This window comes from Elaeis guineensis, chromosome 12, assembly GCF_000442705.2.
Source record: "Elaeis guineensis isolate ETL-2024a chromosome 12, EG11, whole genome shotgun sequence".
Taxonomy (NCBI): Eukaryota; Viridiplantae; Streptophyta; class Magnoliopsida; order Arecales; family Arecaceae; genus Elaeis; species Elaeis guineensis.
The window spans coordinates 37,674,102-37,691,153 of NC_026004.2; the positions used below are offsets into that span (position 1 = coordinate 37,674,102).

Here is a 17,052-nt window from a genome sequence, read left to right on the forward strand (position 1 = left end):
TTTATTGTTCTAAACTTTCTTGTATTTCTTTATATGCAATAAAGATTATGCTTTTTATTTAAATTATCATGAGTTCTTTATTTGCTCTCTTTCATATACTTTTATTTATGCTTTCCTGTTAGATTAATATTAGGAACAACTTTTACTTTTCGGAGATGCACCATAATCTATGGGTACGGGGCGTGCCGAAGAAAGAAGAGTTGTTTACCTAGTACTTTCCGAAGATGCATCATGATCTATGGGTACGGAGCGTGCCGAGGAAAGATAGATATTTTTTCTAAGATTAATCACATCTATTTAAATAAAAAAAAAGAGATGCAACTCTACTAGTGCAAAATTAATTCAAAATTTCTGAGCTCTTTATTTTCTAATTATATCAATTTTAAGATAATTTATTCTCTAAATCAAAAACAACGCTTCTTTCTTTTATTTTGCAATCTCAACTTAGCCCAAGGTCCCTGAGGATACAATCTCGACTCATCCTACCTACGTAGTGAGTAGAGTTATTTTTGGTGCTATCAACGACTACGCATCAAATTTTGACACCATTACCGGAGACCTTGGCATGGTTGGATTAAAAAAAATAAAAATCACAGACATTTCATAACACTTAAATTAAATAGCGTAACCTCAAATATAAAAATTTCTAACTTGATTGGACACCTTGTTTCTTTGCATTGCATCTCCATAATTAACTTTAAGGGTGCAACCCATTAACTAAGATAAGGTGGGGATTTGATCATCCTTCCTTGGCCCACAAATCACTCCCTTGCATTTGCATAACCTAGACCTTAATCTAAAATTAATTAGACGTTGACCCCTAAGGATTTCAAGCTCATTAGGACAAGTGACCCTGAGAGTTGAACCAGGTTAGACTTGGTCAGCTAGCTGATGTCTAGGCAAGTGATTTGCGGGATGACTGGGTCCGAAGGAAGGTGGTTTTTAATTGGTTCCGTTTGCTGACCTGACCAATTTAATTGGTGTCTAAGGAAAGCAACGAGGAGACTCCCACTGACCTTACACTTACCTGGCCAGTTGGTTGGTCAAGCTCCGACTTGGAGGGCTTGAAGGCTAACTACAGTTAGAAGCTATCTAGAACTAGGATAACTTTAGGATAGAGAGTCCACTACGTGCTAACTTGATTGTAATTAAAATCTAACCACAACTAATTCTTCTATTAGTTTTAGAACTTCTTAGGATCTCTTCTTTAGAACTCTTTTCTCTTTTATCTTCTCCTTTTTTTAAAAAAAAAAAAAATCTTTAACAGACTAGGATAGTCCTACATAGACCTTTTAGTTGCATGTTAGGTCGACGATCACTAAAACCCGACTTGCAACCATTAGATGAAGAATTAGAAAAGACTCTTAGGACTATCCGAGTTAGAAACATGGCTACACCTGGTGAGGCTAATTCTCCACGCTCATTGAGAGAATATTTCACTCCATCCTCGTATACTTACTCTCCATACATTTAAGCACCTCCAGTAGAAGCTACCCAATATGAGATTAAGTCTAGCATTATTCAAATGTTGCCATCATTCTATGGACTTAATAACGAGGACCCATACAAACACTTGGATGAATTTTTTGAAATTTGTTCCACAGTAAAAATCCAAAACTTCTCCGATGATGCCCTTAGGTTGAAACTGTTCCCTTTCTCACTTAAGGACAAAGCCAAGCATTGGTTAAACTCCTTAAACTCTATAACCATTTCAACTTGGGATCATCTTCAGAGAGAATTTCTCAATAAATACTTTTCAATTGAAAAAACAAATCAAATTAGAAAAGCTATCACTAGTTTTTCCCAATTGGAGGGTGAACTTTTTCATGAGACATGGAAAAGGTTAAGGGACCTCATTCGTAAATGTCCACACCATGCTGTCTCTAAATAGCAACTTTGTCAGTGTTTTTATGATGGTCTATCAGAGAAACACCGATAAATGGTTCAGCAAGCTCAAGTCCAACAAGCTCGCAGACCAGAAAATGATCCATATTCGAGCACTTATAACCCCGACTGGAGAAACCATCCAAATTTTTCTTGGAGACCACAACCAGTGGTTGGCCCTGCTGCACCTCAACCTCAATATCAGGACCCAACATATAGGCATGGACCATACCATCAATTTCAAAATACTCCTCAACTGTCTACTACTGGTCACAGCTCAGCTTTTGAGGAAAAAGTTTTGAAAGCACTAGAACGATTAGAAGTCAACATTCAGACCCTTAACTCCCACACACAATCCATTGCTAAGCTAGAGACCCAAATAGGTCAACTAGCGACTGCATTCAGTAGGAGGAAAGGAGAAAAATTACCTAGCCAACCCGAGACCAACCCAAGAGGGCAATTTGTGATTGAGAGCTCTAATACCCCAGAAGCTTTTTCTGAACACGCCAAATCAATCACGACTCTGAGAAGTGGGAAGGTCATTGAACACACTAGTAAAACCAATGAGACCGACCCTAAACCTCTAACCGAAGCCAAATCACCCAAGAACAAGGAGACCTGAAAATAGAGAAGGAACCAACTGCATCGGAATCATCTTACTTGCCTAAAGCCTCATTTTTGGATGCCCTGAAAGCCCCTATTCCTATAGATAAGAAGGGAGGAAAATGCGATGAGATATTGGAATTGTTTAAGCAAGTCCAAATTAATCTTCTCCTTCTAGACGCAATCAAACAGATCCCTGCTTATGCCAAATTTTTGAAAGATTAATGCACCCAAAAATGTAAATCTAGATCACAAATCCCAAAGAAAGTATGCCTCACTGAACAGGCTAGTTTTGTCTTCCAGCATGCCACTCCTCCAAAGCTTAAGGACCCAGGAGCCTCCATCATTTTTTGTGTTATAGGAGATTATCACATTGAAAAAGATCTTCTGGATTTAGGGGCAAGTGTGAATCTTTTACCTAGTTCGGTGTATGAACTTTTTGGATTCGGAGAACTGAAACCCACATCAGTCACACTACAATTAGCCGACAGATCAATTAAGGAACCACATGGAATGCTTGAGGATGTCTTGGTCAAGGTAGATGAGTTTTACTTTTCAGTTGATTTTTTGGTTCTCGACATGGAACTAAGTGGCAACCCCAGACAAATTCCCATTATCTTAGGATGACCCTTCCTAGCTACGGCAAATGCATGCATTAATTGTAGGATAGGAGTCATGGACGTATCGTTTGAAAATAAGAAACTGAGACTGAATGTGTTTGGTGCTTCCCAAGGACCATCAATGGATAGTTGCTTCGAAGTAGATACACTAGAAGATATTATAGAAGATCAACACCCACAATTCTAGCATCAGACCCCTTAGATACTTGCTTGGCTCACTTTGGAGTGTATCTTTGAGGGATATATGAAAGAAGTTAACACCTTGTTGGATACACCACACGATAAAACCACTCCTCCATAGACAATCAAGTATGAGCCATTGCCCACATTAGCTAGTATACTAATAGTCCCATCTTTAGAATCACCACCTATGTTAGAATTGAAACTCCTTCCTGCTACGCTCAAGTATGTATTTCTAGGATCCAATGACACCCTCCCGACAATCATTGCATCAGACTTGATCCCTAATCAGGAAGCACAATTGGTTGATATTCTGAAGGAACACAAAGAGGCTATCGATTGATCCATTGTCGATTTAAAAAGAATTGACCCCTCCATTTGCATGCACCATATTCATTTTGAGGCAAATGCCAAATCCCATCGAGATATGCAGAGGAGATTGAACCCAAACATACGTTAAGTAGTAAAGAAAGAGATGGTAAAGTGGTTAGATGCTGGAATCATCTACCCCATATCTGATAGTAAATGGATCAGTCCCACTCAAGTAGTACCTAAGAAATTAGGTATTACTGTGGTTGAGAATGAAGAAGGTGAACTGCTTCCCACTCGCATATCATCTGGATGGCAAGTATGCATAGATTATAGAAAACTAAATGCCGTTATTAGGAAGGACCATTTTTCATTGCCCTTCATCGACCAAATCTTAGAATGGTTAGCAGGACAAAGTTTCTTCTATTTTCTTGATGGTTATTCAGGATACAATCAAGTACCTGTATTTTTGGATGATCAAGAAAAGACTACCTTCACCTGCCCTTATGGCACCTTCGCTTTTTGGCGTATGCCATTCGGGCTCTGCAATGCACCCGCTATATTTCAACGGTGCATACTGGCCATTTTTTCGGATATGGTGGATAAATGTCTTGAAGTTTTTATGAATGATTTTTCTGTGTTTGGAACCACCTTTGAGGATTGTCTCTATAATCTTTTCAAAGTTCTTAAACAGTGTATAGAGATAAATGTTATCCTAAGTTGGGAAAAGAGCCATTTCATGGTGCGGAAAGAAATTGTATTAGGACATATTATTTCTGAAAGAAGGATCGATACTCATGTTAAAATTCAAGCAGGAATAGGATAGACACTCTTTTAGCGTCTGGCTGAAGATGTTAAACTTAGTACATTTTGGAAGAAAATCCAATTTTTTTTAATTTTATTTTAACTGATCTTCATTTTTTTTAAAGAATAAAGGATTGCTTTGTATGGAAGAGTCGGTCAATAAACTTGACATCTAGTTGAAGACGTAAAACTTAGCGCTTGTTGGGAGGCAACCCAACGATTTTATATTTTTTTTACTTTACTGCAGCTACAGAAATTTAGAACAAGAGCCTATTAATCAATGAAGCTATCTTCAACTTTCGAAGCAAAAATTATCCCAGGTGCACTCTCTCCCTTTATTTTCTTTGCTTTCCTACTCCATTGAGGACAATGTAGATTAAGTTGGGGGGGAAGGAAATTAATCAAATCCTCGAGTATGGCCAAAAATAATTAGTTTTGTATATCCAAATTTTATTTTGATTAAGAGTCAATTAGGCATCCTAATCAATGAATGATTAACGGTCAAGATAATTTTAAAGATACTAAGGAATAAATTATTAAGAAAATTTAATGAATGGTAGGGTTTAGACTAGATCAAATTTTAGGAGTGATTTTACAACCCTATTCTTACTGATCTCAATAAAGAATCTGCTTCATGAGAGATTGGGTAGAAAGGTCGAGGTATGCAAAAAAAATTCTCCTTAAAATTTACTTAAAAAAAAAAATATTGGTTTCGTACTGAGTAATTGGGCCCTTTCGCCTAAGTAAGCATTGTAGTTCATGTAAAAAGGTGGGTAATGTTAAAAAAAAAGTGGATAATAAGGAGACTAAATTGCAAGAAGATAATAAACCTATCTTACATAAGTTAGAGGATTTAAAGAGTAAAGTGGGGAGTTGGTGAAAGAAAAGCTCTTGAAATTTTTTTTGTTAATACTCAGCCACTAATTGGGTCAAATTGATAATCCAATGAAGTATCTCTTTAATGGTCTGACCAGATATCATCTATCTTTTGAGATGCCTAACCTAACTTTTGATTTAAGATCGAGTCGGTACATAATACTGATATATCTATTTTACTCGAGAATGAGCAAAATTTAAGTTGGAGGGTGTGATAAATACTTAATTTAAGTCATTTAAAGCAGAAAATTATAGTTAATTTATTTTATTTATTAAAAATTTGATACTTTTTTTTATGTTTTACAGGAAAGATGATCGTCGATACAAAGAGTCCGATTCATAGATCAAAAAGACTCAAGTTTGAAGAAAATTGGACTTAAAATAAAATTAAAATAAAAGAAGGATGCATACGGTATTATAGAAAATGAAGATACTATGCAAGGAATCCAAAAAGGATATAGGCGTCATTTTAAAAAAACAAAAGTTTCTTTTTGGTAATCAAAAAAAGGGAGCGCTTCCTAACAGCTAACGCATGCACGGCATCACAGCTAGCGCTGGCATAGGTAGCGCGGGTGTGGGCAGCGCGAGCGTGGGCGTGCACGGGCGCAGGAGAGCGTGGGTGCGGGCGTGCATGGGCAGCGCGAGTGCGGGCGCGCGGCATGGCGAGGTGCGGGGAGTTTTTGCTGGCGGATGCGAACAGACAAACAGATGCTCATTAAAAGGAAAAAATATGATACTTGAAAATACTTCAAGAGGAAGAATTTGTATTTTCTTTATCTGCTTGTGATCTTTCCATCTCATCCATCCATCTTTTAGTCCTTAGTATTTTCTTTAGTCCCACATCGAAAAATCATGTAAAATTCCTTCCTCCTAACACCTATAAAAAGGCTTTTGTACTCTCATTGGAGGGGAAGCCCAGAAATTCTTCTAGGGTCTTGCATAGAGGAAGAGAAAGAGACTACTCCATGAGCAGCTAGGCTAGCAGTCTCGGGAGTGGAGAAAAAATTTTGTAATGACATAGAGTGGGTTTATTGCTCTAAATTTTCTTATATTTCTTTATATGCAATAAAGATTATGCTTTTTATTTAAAACATCATGAGTTCTTTATTTGCTCTCTTTCATATGCTTTTATTTATGCTTTCCTGTTAGATTAATATTAAGAACAACTTTTACTTTTCAAAGATGCGCAGTGATCTATGGATATGGGGCATGCTGAGGAAAGAAGAGTTGTTTACCTAGTACTTTTCGAAGATGCGCCGTGATCTATGGGTACGGGATGTGTCGAGGAAAGATATATATTTTTTCTAAGATTAATCGCATCTATTTAAATAAAAAAAAGAGATACAACTCTACTAGTGCAAAATTAATTCAAAACTTCTGAGCTCTTTATTTTCTAATTACATCAATTTTAAGATAATTTATTCTCTAAATCAAAAATAATGCTTCTTTCTTTTATTTTGCAATCTCAACTTAGCCCAAGGTCCCTGAGGATACGATCTTGACTCATCCTACCTACGTAGTGAGTAGAGTTATTTTTGATGCTATCAATGATTATGCATCAAATCTAACTTAATTAGGCTTAATTAGGCTCAATAAAATTCTAATCAAATCAGAAATTAACTAAACCCAACCCCTGATCAGATCAGGGACCAAACCACCTTGGCGATTAGGTCAACACTTAACCTAATTGGGTCAAACCCAACTAAATCCAATTCAATTGGACTTGATCCAAAAATAATTACTCAATCAAATTGAGTTAATTAGTAATCAAATCACTAATTAAATCTCTCATAAATCTTGAGTCCAAATTTGATGGGCAATCGGGCATCAGAGTCCATCGATATGAAACTCTGATAAAAAAGTCTCAAACTAGTGGGACTCTTGACCCCGGTATCCAAAATATATGGAACTCATGATTAGAGAATCCTGATTCTCGATCACAGAGTTTCAGATACATAAGACTCAAAGTCCACGAGCATTAGGACTCTTCATCAGCCATCAGATCAGATAGGAACCTCTAATGTGTGTGACCCCGCAGGTTCGAACCAAAGCCGGTAGCATAGGAACCAATTCCTATACTAATCAAAGTCACCATCTAGCAATGGTACCCGACGTCCGGATAGGTCGAATAGTCATAATCGCAACATTCAGAACCTACATGAATATGGTTACTGTATAATTCATTCTTTTGACCCCTGTGTTTAGGATGACTCAGGGTTAAACTGTCAACCCTGATTAAATCATCCGAATCATGCTCAACTCAAACAGTCCTGTGACTCCTCACTAGGACTACCCTAGCCAAGGTCTTGTTAAATTGAAACACGACTGTACACAGCTCCTGAACAGGAGTAGTCAATCCCATCTTGACACACGCATTGAGAAGTCAAGTACTTGACTACACCCAGCATCCTTCCGTCACTAAATTAGAAATTCAGGTAGTCCAGTGCCTAAGTGCAGTGAGTTGCTTGCAAGTCACCGTGGCAGTCTCAGGTCGGAGGGACAGTTATACCCATATCCTATCAGAGAAAATTTTGATAGCAGAAAAAGCTCCAGAGTCGGTCATATTCAGTGCAGATGTACCCTTACATCTCACCTGTATGCCATACCAGTGTCTCCACACTCCTTGGTTAAGAGGACCACCAATCCATATGGCACACAATGACCTATGCTTGATAAACATTATCATCCTTAATAACAATGTATCATTTGATCGTGAACAGGTTTAAGGACTAAACGACAAATCCTCCTTTGTTGAGTCTAAATAGTCCTAAGGACTTCACCACAACACAGGAGTTCATTAGAAGATGAAATAATTTATGATGAAAAATATCAAAATAATTTTTATTTATTTATAATTCATATACTAATACAAGAAAGAGCACAACCATCAATAGACTGACGATTGGCTTTGGGACACTATTCCCAACAATCTCTCACTTGGCCTAAAGCCAATCGGTGCAGTATCTAATACCCATCTTCGACTTGAAGTCGTCGAACTCCTTCACCGCAATGGCTATAGTGAATGGGTCAGCCAGATTCTTCTTTCCGTCGATCTTCTAAAGGTCGACGTCACCTCGATCCATAATTTCTCGGATGAGATGGTAGCGATGCAGAATAGGCTTCATTTGCTGGTGTGCCTTCGGTTTCTTCGCCTGAGCAATGGCTCCAGAGCTATCACAGTAGAGCAGAACTAGACCAACAAGGGAGGGTGCTACTCTGAGCTCGGTGATGAATTTTCTCAACCACACCACTTGTTTGGCAGCATCTAATGCAGCGACATACTCTGCCTCGCAAACTGAATCAGCCACTATGTGCTGCTTGAAACTCTTCCAGCAGACAGCCCCACCATTAAGGGTAAAAATAAATCCCGACACACTCTTGCTGTCATCATGATCAGACTGGAAACTAGAGTCTGTAAACCTTATGTCTCAAGTCTGATTTACCATAAACAAGCCACTGGTCCGTAGTATTTCTTAAATACTTCAGGAAACCTTCCAGTGATTCTCCCCTGGATCAGATTGGTATCTACTCACTACCCCTAGTGAGTATGCCACATCTGATCGTGTACATATCTGTTGGGTGGATGTCTGGCTAGGACACCACCTCCCAAGATCCTTTCAGTACCATGTGATACAGCAGGAAAAAAGAAGAAACAAAATAAAATAAAAAATAATCAAAATACGTGGATCAGCAACAAAAGGGCTCGCCTCCACGGGGCATGCAAACTTCACTATTGTTGGTGCAAAAATCTGCTTGCGCCGGAGAAGCTGGAGCCGAGAGAGTCGCGGTCGCCACTGGGACCTGCAAAGAAAGTCTAAACCGGAGGTGGGGTTGCTCCGGCAAGACCCTCCGACGCTCAAGTCAGTTCTCTACCTCAACAAGAATGGAGTGCTCGAATGGAGAATTTAGCAGAGTTTTGAGATGAAAAAAAAATGAGAGCTTATAGAACAACATATCTGGGGCCCCCTTTTATAGGCGGAGGGGGCAACAAATTGATGGCGACGCCTGTAACCATCTCGTAGTGGGCCGCCCAGAGTCAGGAGGAATTTATTGCGGAGGGTAGTAGAGTGGGATCGTGGCTATTACCGTGGCTCGCCACGTGGAATCAGTTATGGGGAGTGGAGCGGCGTCCCCTATAGTGACTCGTCAGGGAATGGTGAAATCGCACAGGATCCACCACAGGGAGTGGAGCAGAATCGTGGCCGTTAATATGGCCTGTCAGGGAGTAATAGAGCTGCGTAGGGTTCGCCGCAGGGAGTGGAGCAGTGTTGTCCGTTACTGTGGCCTGCCAGGGGGTCCAGACTGGTCGGCCAAAGTTCGATTAAAGTCGGTAGCGAGGTCCAGTACCCGTAGGAGATTGGGCGAGGTCTTCCCGCAGTCAGAATAGAAGATGGAGTCTGACTTCCGTAGGAGTTCGGACGAAGTCTATTTCCAGTTGGGGTCGTGGACGGAGTCCGGCTCCCGAAGTCTACTTGCAGTTGTTGGAGTCGAGGACAAAGCCCGGCTCCCGTAGGAGTCCGGGCGGAGTCTTCCTGCAATTAAAGTCATGGGCGAAGTTCGGCTCTCGTAGGAGTCCGGACAAGGATTACCGACAGTTGATGTTGAGGACGGAGCCCGACTCCCGTAGGAGTTCGGGCGGAGTCTACTTGCGGTTGAAGTTGTTGGCGGAGTCCGACTCCCATAGGAGTCCGGATGAAGTCTGTCTGCAGCCGTTGGAGTCGAGGACGAAGCCCGGCTCCCGTAGGAGTCCGGGCGGAGTCTTCCTGCAATTAAAGTCACAGGCGAAGTCCGGCTCCCGTAGGAGTCCGGACTATGCGTACCGGCAATTGATGTTGAGGATGGAGCCCGGCTCCCGTAGGAGTCCGCGCGGAGTCTACTTGCGGTTGAAGTTGTCGGTGGAGTCCAGCTCCCGTAGGAGTCCAGGCGAAGTCTGTCTGCAGTCGTTGGAGTCGAGGATGAAGCTCGGCTCCCGTAGGAGTCCGGGCGGAGTCTTCCTGCAATTAAAGTCACAGGCAAAGTCCGGCTCCCGTAGGAGTCTGGACTAGGCTTACCGACAATTGATGTTGAGAACGGAGCCCGGCTCCCGTAGGAGTCCGGGCGGAGTCTACTTGCGGTTAAAGTTGTCAGCGGAGTCCGGCTCCCGTAGGAGTCCGGGCGAAGTCTGTCTGCAGCCGTTGGAGTCGAGGATGAATCCCGGCTCTCGTAGGAGTCCGGGCAGAGTCTTCCTGCAATTAAAGTCACAGGCGAAGTCCGGCTCCCGTAGGAGTCCGGACAAGGCTTACCGGCAGTTGATGTTGAGGACGGAGCCCGGCTCCTGTAGGAGTCCGGGCGGAGTCTACTTGCAGTTGAAGTTATCGATGGAGTCCGGCTCCCGTAGGAGTCCGGACGAAGTCTGTCTACAGCCGTTGGAGTCGAGGATGAAGCCCGGCTCCCGTAGGAATCCGAGCGGAGTCTTCCCACAATTAAAGTCATAGGCGAAGTCCGGCTCCCGTAGGAGTCTGGACGAAGTCTATTTGCAGTTGTGGTCATGGATGGAGTCTGGCTCCCGTAGGAGTCCGAACGAAGTCTACTTGCAGTTGTTGGAGTCGAGGATGAAGCCCGGCTCCCGTAGGAGTCCGGGCGGAGTCTTCCTGCAATTAAAGTCACAGGCGAAGTCCGGCTCCCGTAGGAGTCCGGACTAGGCTTACCGGCAGTTGATGTTGAGGATGGAGCCTGGCTCCCGTAGGAGTCCGGGCGGAGTCTACTTGCGGTTGAAGTTATCGGCGGAGTCCGGCTCCCATAGGAGTCCGGACGAAGTCTGTCTGCAGCCGTTGGAGTCGAGGACGAAGCCCGGCTCCTGTAGGAGTCCGGGCGGAGTCTTCCTGCAATTAAAGTCACAGGCGAAGTCCGGCTCCCGTAGGAGTCTGGACTAGGCTTACCGACAGTTGATGTTGAGGACGGAGCCCGGCTCTCGTAGGAGTCCGGACGGAGTCTACTTGCGGTTGAAGTTGTCGGCGGAGTCCGGCTCCCATAGGAGTCCGGACGAAGTCTGTCTGCAGCCGTTGGAGTCGAGGACGAAGCCCGGCTCCCGTAGAAATTCGGGCGGAGTCTTCCAACAATTAAAGTCACGTGCGAAGTCTGGCTCCCGAAGGAGTCCAGACTAGGCTTACCGGCAATTGATGTTGAGGTCGGAGCCCGGCTCCCGAAGGAGTCCGGGCGGAGTCTACTTGCGGTTGAAGTTGTCGGCGGAGTCCGGCTCCCGTAGGAGTCCGGGCGAAGTCTGTTTACAGCCGTTGGAGTCGAGGATGAAGCCCGGCTCCCGTAGAAGTCCGGGTGGAGTCTTCCTGCAATTAAAGTCACAGGCGAAGTCCGGCTCCCGTAGAAGTCCGGACTAGGCTTATCGGCAATTGATGTTGAGGATGGAGCCCAGCTCCCGTAGGAGTCCGGGCGTAGTCTACTTGTGGTTGAAGTTGTCGGCAGAGTCCGGCTCCCGTAGGAGTCCGGGCGAAGTCTGTCTGCAGCCGTTGGAGTCGAGGACGAAGCCCGGCTCCTGTAGGAGTTCGGGCGGAGTCTTCCTGCAATTAAAGTCACAGGCGAAGTCCGGCTCCCGTAGGAGTCCGGACTAGGCTTACTGGCAATTGATGTTGAGGATGAAGCCCAGCTCCCGTAGGATTTCGGGCGGAGTCTACTTGCGGTTGAAGTTGTCGGTGGAGTCCGGCTCCTGTAGGAGTCCAGATGAAGTCTGTCTGCAGCCGTTGGAGTCGAGGATGAAGCCCGACTCCCGTAGGAGTCCGGACGGAGTCTTCCTGCAATTGAAGTCACAGGCGAAGTCTGGCTCCCGTAGGAGTCCGGACTAGGCTTACCGGCAATTGATGTTGAGGATGGAGCCCGGCTCCCGTAGGAGTCCGGGCGGAGTCTACTTGCGGTTGAAGTTGTCGGTGGAGTCTGGCTCTCGTAGGAGTCCGGGCGAAGTCTGTCTGCAGTCGTTGGAGTCGAAGACGAAGCCTGGCTCCCGTAGGAGTCCGTGCGGAGTCTTCCTGCAATTAAAGTCACAGGCGAAGTCTGGCTCCCGTAGGAGTCCGGACTAGGCTTACCGGTAATTGATGTTGAGGACGGAGCCCGACTCCCGTAGGAGTCCGGGCGGAGTCTACTTGCGGTTGAAGTTGTCGGCGGAGTCCGGCTCCTGTAGGAGTCCGGGCGAAGTCTGTCTGCAGCCGTTGGGGTCGAGGACGAAGCCCGGGTCCCGTAGGAGTCCGGGCGGTGTCTTCCTGCAATTAAAGTCACAGGCGAAGTTCAGCTCCCGTAGTAGTCCGGACGAGGCTTACCAACAGTTGATGTTGAGGATGGAGCCCGACTCCCGTAGGAGTCTGGGTGGAGTCTACTTGCGGTTGAAGTTGTCGGCGGAGTCCGGCTCCCATAGGAGTCCGGACAAAGTCTGTCTGCAGCCGTTGGAGTCGAGGATGAAGCCTGGCTCCCGTAGGAATCCAGGCGGAGTCTTCCCGCAATTAAAGTCACAGGCGAAGTCCGGCTCCCGTAGGAGTCCGGACGAAGTCTATTTGCAGTTGGGGTCGTGGACGGAGTCCGGCTCCCGTAGGAGTCCGAACGAAGTCTACTTGCAGTTGTTGGAGTCGAGGACGAAGCCCGACTCCCGTAGGAGTCCGGGCGGAGTCTTCCTGCAATTAAAGTCACAGGCGAAGTCCGGCTCCCGTAGGAGCCCGGGCGGAGTCTTCCTCGCGGCAGAAGTCGTAGACGGAGCCTCGCGAGGGTCGACCCTGCCAAGAACTTCGGCCGAGGAAATTTTATGCCCAACACCAGTCCCCCTACTTTCGAGTTCGAATTTTGAATGAAGGGAGTACGGAGAAGTCGTCACGACCGAAGTTCTTCCCCTGACGTCCGGGCGCAACCGTCCTTGGATATGTTTGCATTTAATGTGCGCATACCAGAGTCCTTTTTCCGATTTTGGTGACCCGAAGAGTCTTTTCGGAACTCCCACTGAGACGTGACCCCAAGCATCGCACCATGAAAATTTGCGAACAGTCAATCCTCGACAGCGGCGAGTGGGATACGCGGGACACGTGGTAAGCACTGGCTGGTCTAGGGACACCCGCCACCATAATTGTGCTAAGATCCACTGCCTATTTAAACCCCCTACCCCTCCTTCGGAGCCTTACTCTGCCTAAAAGATGGCACCTTTCTTTCTTCTGAGGGCCTAGCTACTCAACCACCCCCTTGGTGCCCCTACCGACTCCGAGCGCCCTCCGCGCCGGTCACTGCCGTCTCTCTACCATCCTCAGCCCCCCAATTCCTCTCTAAGGGGTTTCCCCGCCAGGTCCTCCACCTCAGAGGCCATTCTCGAGAGGATGCCAAGGACTTGGGGGAAGGCAAGGAGGAGAACAGCGGTCTGCGAGTTCTCCGATCATCGAGCGGCTGCTGCAGGTCCCTGTCGCTTCAAAGGGGGCTTGGGGAAGAATTCCTTCAACAACAGGGGTTTAATAACGGGGACCGCCGGTAAAGACGTTCTGCCTGAGAATTTTGGAGTAGCAAGATGGGGTGACACTGATCAGGAGGGCAGAACTGTCGTCACAAGCTGTGGCGGGATCCTTGATGTCGTCGGGGCCGAGGGACCAAAAGCTGTCGGCGTCGACGGTGGGGTAGTAAAACTTGTTGTGGGGACGGTGGAAGTAGCGCATGCCGACCTTGCCGGAATACTTCGGACGGCGATTGTCATGGAGCATTTGGTGATGGCACATATCTCTGGCACCGTCGCTGCCTCCGGGGTGACTCCGGTTCTTCTTGAAACAGGTCTTCATCGCCGCTGCCATTGCCCCGACTGTCCCCTGGAATCTATCCCATCTTTTTCCCCCGGGGGTTAGGACTTCGGAGGTGGAGCGAAACAAGGCGGGGCGAGAGCCGACAGGTCTGCCACACGTACCGAAAAATGCGGCTGGGAAGGACAGTAACGGGAAGAGAAGTTTGCAGCCTGAAGCGGCCTCCAGTGCATCCTTTCCAAGCCGTGTTTTGAGCCTTGTAATAATGTATTCTTTTCTGGCCCTCCGGGGCTTGTAACGTACATCTTGTTAGTTGCAAAATGAGAAGGAGATTTTGTTACCTTGTGAATTGTTGTCTGCCAAACTTCCTTCCCCCTTCTTCTCTCTTTCTTCTTTTTTTTTTTTTTTTTTTGATGTCGTCCTAAGGCCGCCGGTGGCCCTTTTATTCGTGTTGAATTATCATTTTTCGAGCTCCTTATCGGGTTTTACGTCATTCGAAGGTGCCTGGTTGTCATCGTATCAACCCATCCTTTCCGTCGGTGGCCGCAGGTTCGCCTGGGGCCATTCGGGCTTGACGTCCCCTCAGGGCTTGAGCTCGGAGGTCCGAGCTTCTGTCGCCCTGAGGGAGTTGTCATATTTTGCGTCGAAAGCTTCCTTGAAGGCTGGGACTCCTGATGGGAGTCTCAATCCTTGCTGTGACGGGGTTCTATGCACCTCGGGCCCTGTTTGTTTTCCAATCGTCGTTGATGTAGTCCATCGCCTTTCTTTTTCCTTTTTGCTTGGAATCTTTCTCCGCTCTTAGCGAGGCTACGGGAGTTTGGCTCCCGTAGGTGAAGTCGGGGCGAAGTTCGGCTCCCGTGGGAGTCTGGGCGAAGATCGCCAGCAGTTGAAGTTGGTGAGGAAGTCCGGCTCCCGTAGGAGTCCGGACGGAATCCTCCCTGCGATTGGAGTCGCGGACGGAGCCCGGCTCCCATAGGAGTCCGGGCGGAGTCTTCCTGCAATCAAAGTAGGGTGCAAAGTCTGGCTCCCGTGGGAGTCCGGACGGGATTTATCAGAAATTGAAGTTGGCGACGGAGCCCGACTCCCGTAGGGGTCCAGGCTGGGCTTACCATCGGTTGAAGTTGGTGATGCAGCTCGGCTCCCGTAGGAGTTCGGGCCTTCGATTTTGCTTAAGCTAGGGCAAGATTTTCCTCCTGTCCTTAGCAAGGCTGTGGGGGCGCATATGGACGTTGCAGGGCCTCTCCCCCATCCGGTCTAAACAGAACCGGGCCTTCGACTTTGCTCAAGTTACGGCGAGATTCTTCTCCTGTCCCTAACAGGGCTGTGGGGGCGCATATGGGCGTTGCGGGGCCTCTCCCTCATCCGGTCTAAATAGAATCGGACCTTCGACTTTGCTCAAGTTAGGGCGAGGTTCTCCTCTTGTCCCTAACAGGGCTGTGGGGGCACATATGGGCGTTGCAGGGCCTCTCCCCCCATCCGGTCTAAATGGAACCGGACCTTCGACTTTGCTCAAGTTAGGGCGAGGTTCTCCTCCTGTCCCTAACAGGGCTGTGGGGGCGCATATGGGCGTTGCAGGGCCTCTCCCCCATCCAGTCTAAATGGAACCGGGCCTTCGACTTTGCTCAAGTTAGGGCGAGGTTCTCCTCCTGTCCCTAACAGGGCTGTGGGGGTGCATATGGGCGTTGCAGGGCCTCTCCCCCCATCCGGTCTAAATAGAACCGGGCATTCGACTTTGCTCAAGTTAGGGCAAGGTTCTCCTCCTGTCCCTAACAGGGCTGTGGGGGCGCATATGGGCGTTGCAGGGCCTCTCCCCCCATTCGGTCTAAATGGAATCGGGCCTTTGACTTTGTCGAGACGAGGTTTCCCTTTTGTTTTCGATACAGTTTGTTTGAATTGTCCAAAGACATATAGGTATGCAATTTTCAATTAAAACGAAGTTACTGGTAGTACATCCGTAAGTTTTCTGAACTCCACGGTCGCGAGAGGTCGGCTCCTCCGAGTTCCTTAAGATAATAAGTTTCGGGCCGGACCACTTCTTTGACTTCATACGGTCCTTCCCAGTTTGGGGCGAGTTTCCTTCAGTCCTGAGGTTGCGAGACAGCGGCTTGTCGAAGCACTAGATCTCCCGCTCTAAAGGCTTTGTTCTTGACCCGGACGTTGTAATATCGAGCGACTTTCTGTCTGTAGGCTGCCATTCAAACCTGAGCTATCTCCCGTCTTTCTTCCAGCAGGTCGAGGTTGGCTCTAAGACTTTGCAAATTTTGACGTCCGTCGAACGCCACGACTCGTGCCGATGGGAGTTTAAGCTCGATTGGGATGACAGCCTCCATACCGAAGGCTAAAGCAAAAGGGGTCTCCCCCGTAGGTAGCCTCTGGGTAGTTCGATACGCCCACAACACATGATAAAGTTCATCCGCCCAAGTTTCCTTCGCTTTTTCAAGCCTTTTTTTAATCCCCTGCAAAAGGGTTCTGTTGGTTACCTCAGCTTCGCCATTCGCCTGGGGATGGGCTACTGATGTGAAGTTGTGGGAGATGTTTAGATCTTCACAGAATTCGGTGAATTTTGCTCCCGCGAATTGCCGTCCGTTATCAGTGATCAGGGTTCTAGGTAGACTGAACCTACACACGATCGACTTTCAGATGAAATCTTGTACTTTTGCTTCTGTGATTTTTGCTAGTGGTTCGGCTTCAACCCATTTGGTAAAATAGTCGATCGCTACAAGGAGGAACTTTCTTTGCCCAGACGCCATGGGAAAAGGGCCAAGGATGTCCATCCCCCATTGTGCAAAAGGCCAAGGGGCACTCAAGGGTGTGAGCTCGGTGGCGGCTATCTCTGGACGTTGGCGTATCTCTGGCATCGATCACACTTTTTGACATATTCAATCGAATCATGATGCATCGTTGGCCAGTAATATCCTTGGTGGAACAACTTGTGGGATAAAGATCTAGCCCCCAAATAGTTTTCGTAAACTCCTTCATGTACTTCCCACAAGGCGTAGTCAGCCTCCGAGGGCCGGAGACATTTCAAA

General features: G+C 46.5%; 1 non-coding gene across 1 annotated transcript; it reads right to left on the reverse strand.

Annotated features, from left to right (window-relative positions):
- Positions 1 to 1,775: 1,775 nt before the first annotated feature.
- LOC140852980 (small nucleolar RNA R71) lies at positions 1,776 to 1,881 on the reverse strand. The gene has a single exon (XR_012136057.1). It is a non-coding gene; the product is annotated as a small nucleolar RNA R71 (small nucleolar RNA).
- Positions 1,882 to 17,052: the final 15,171 nt, after the last annotated feature.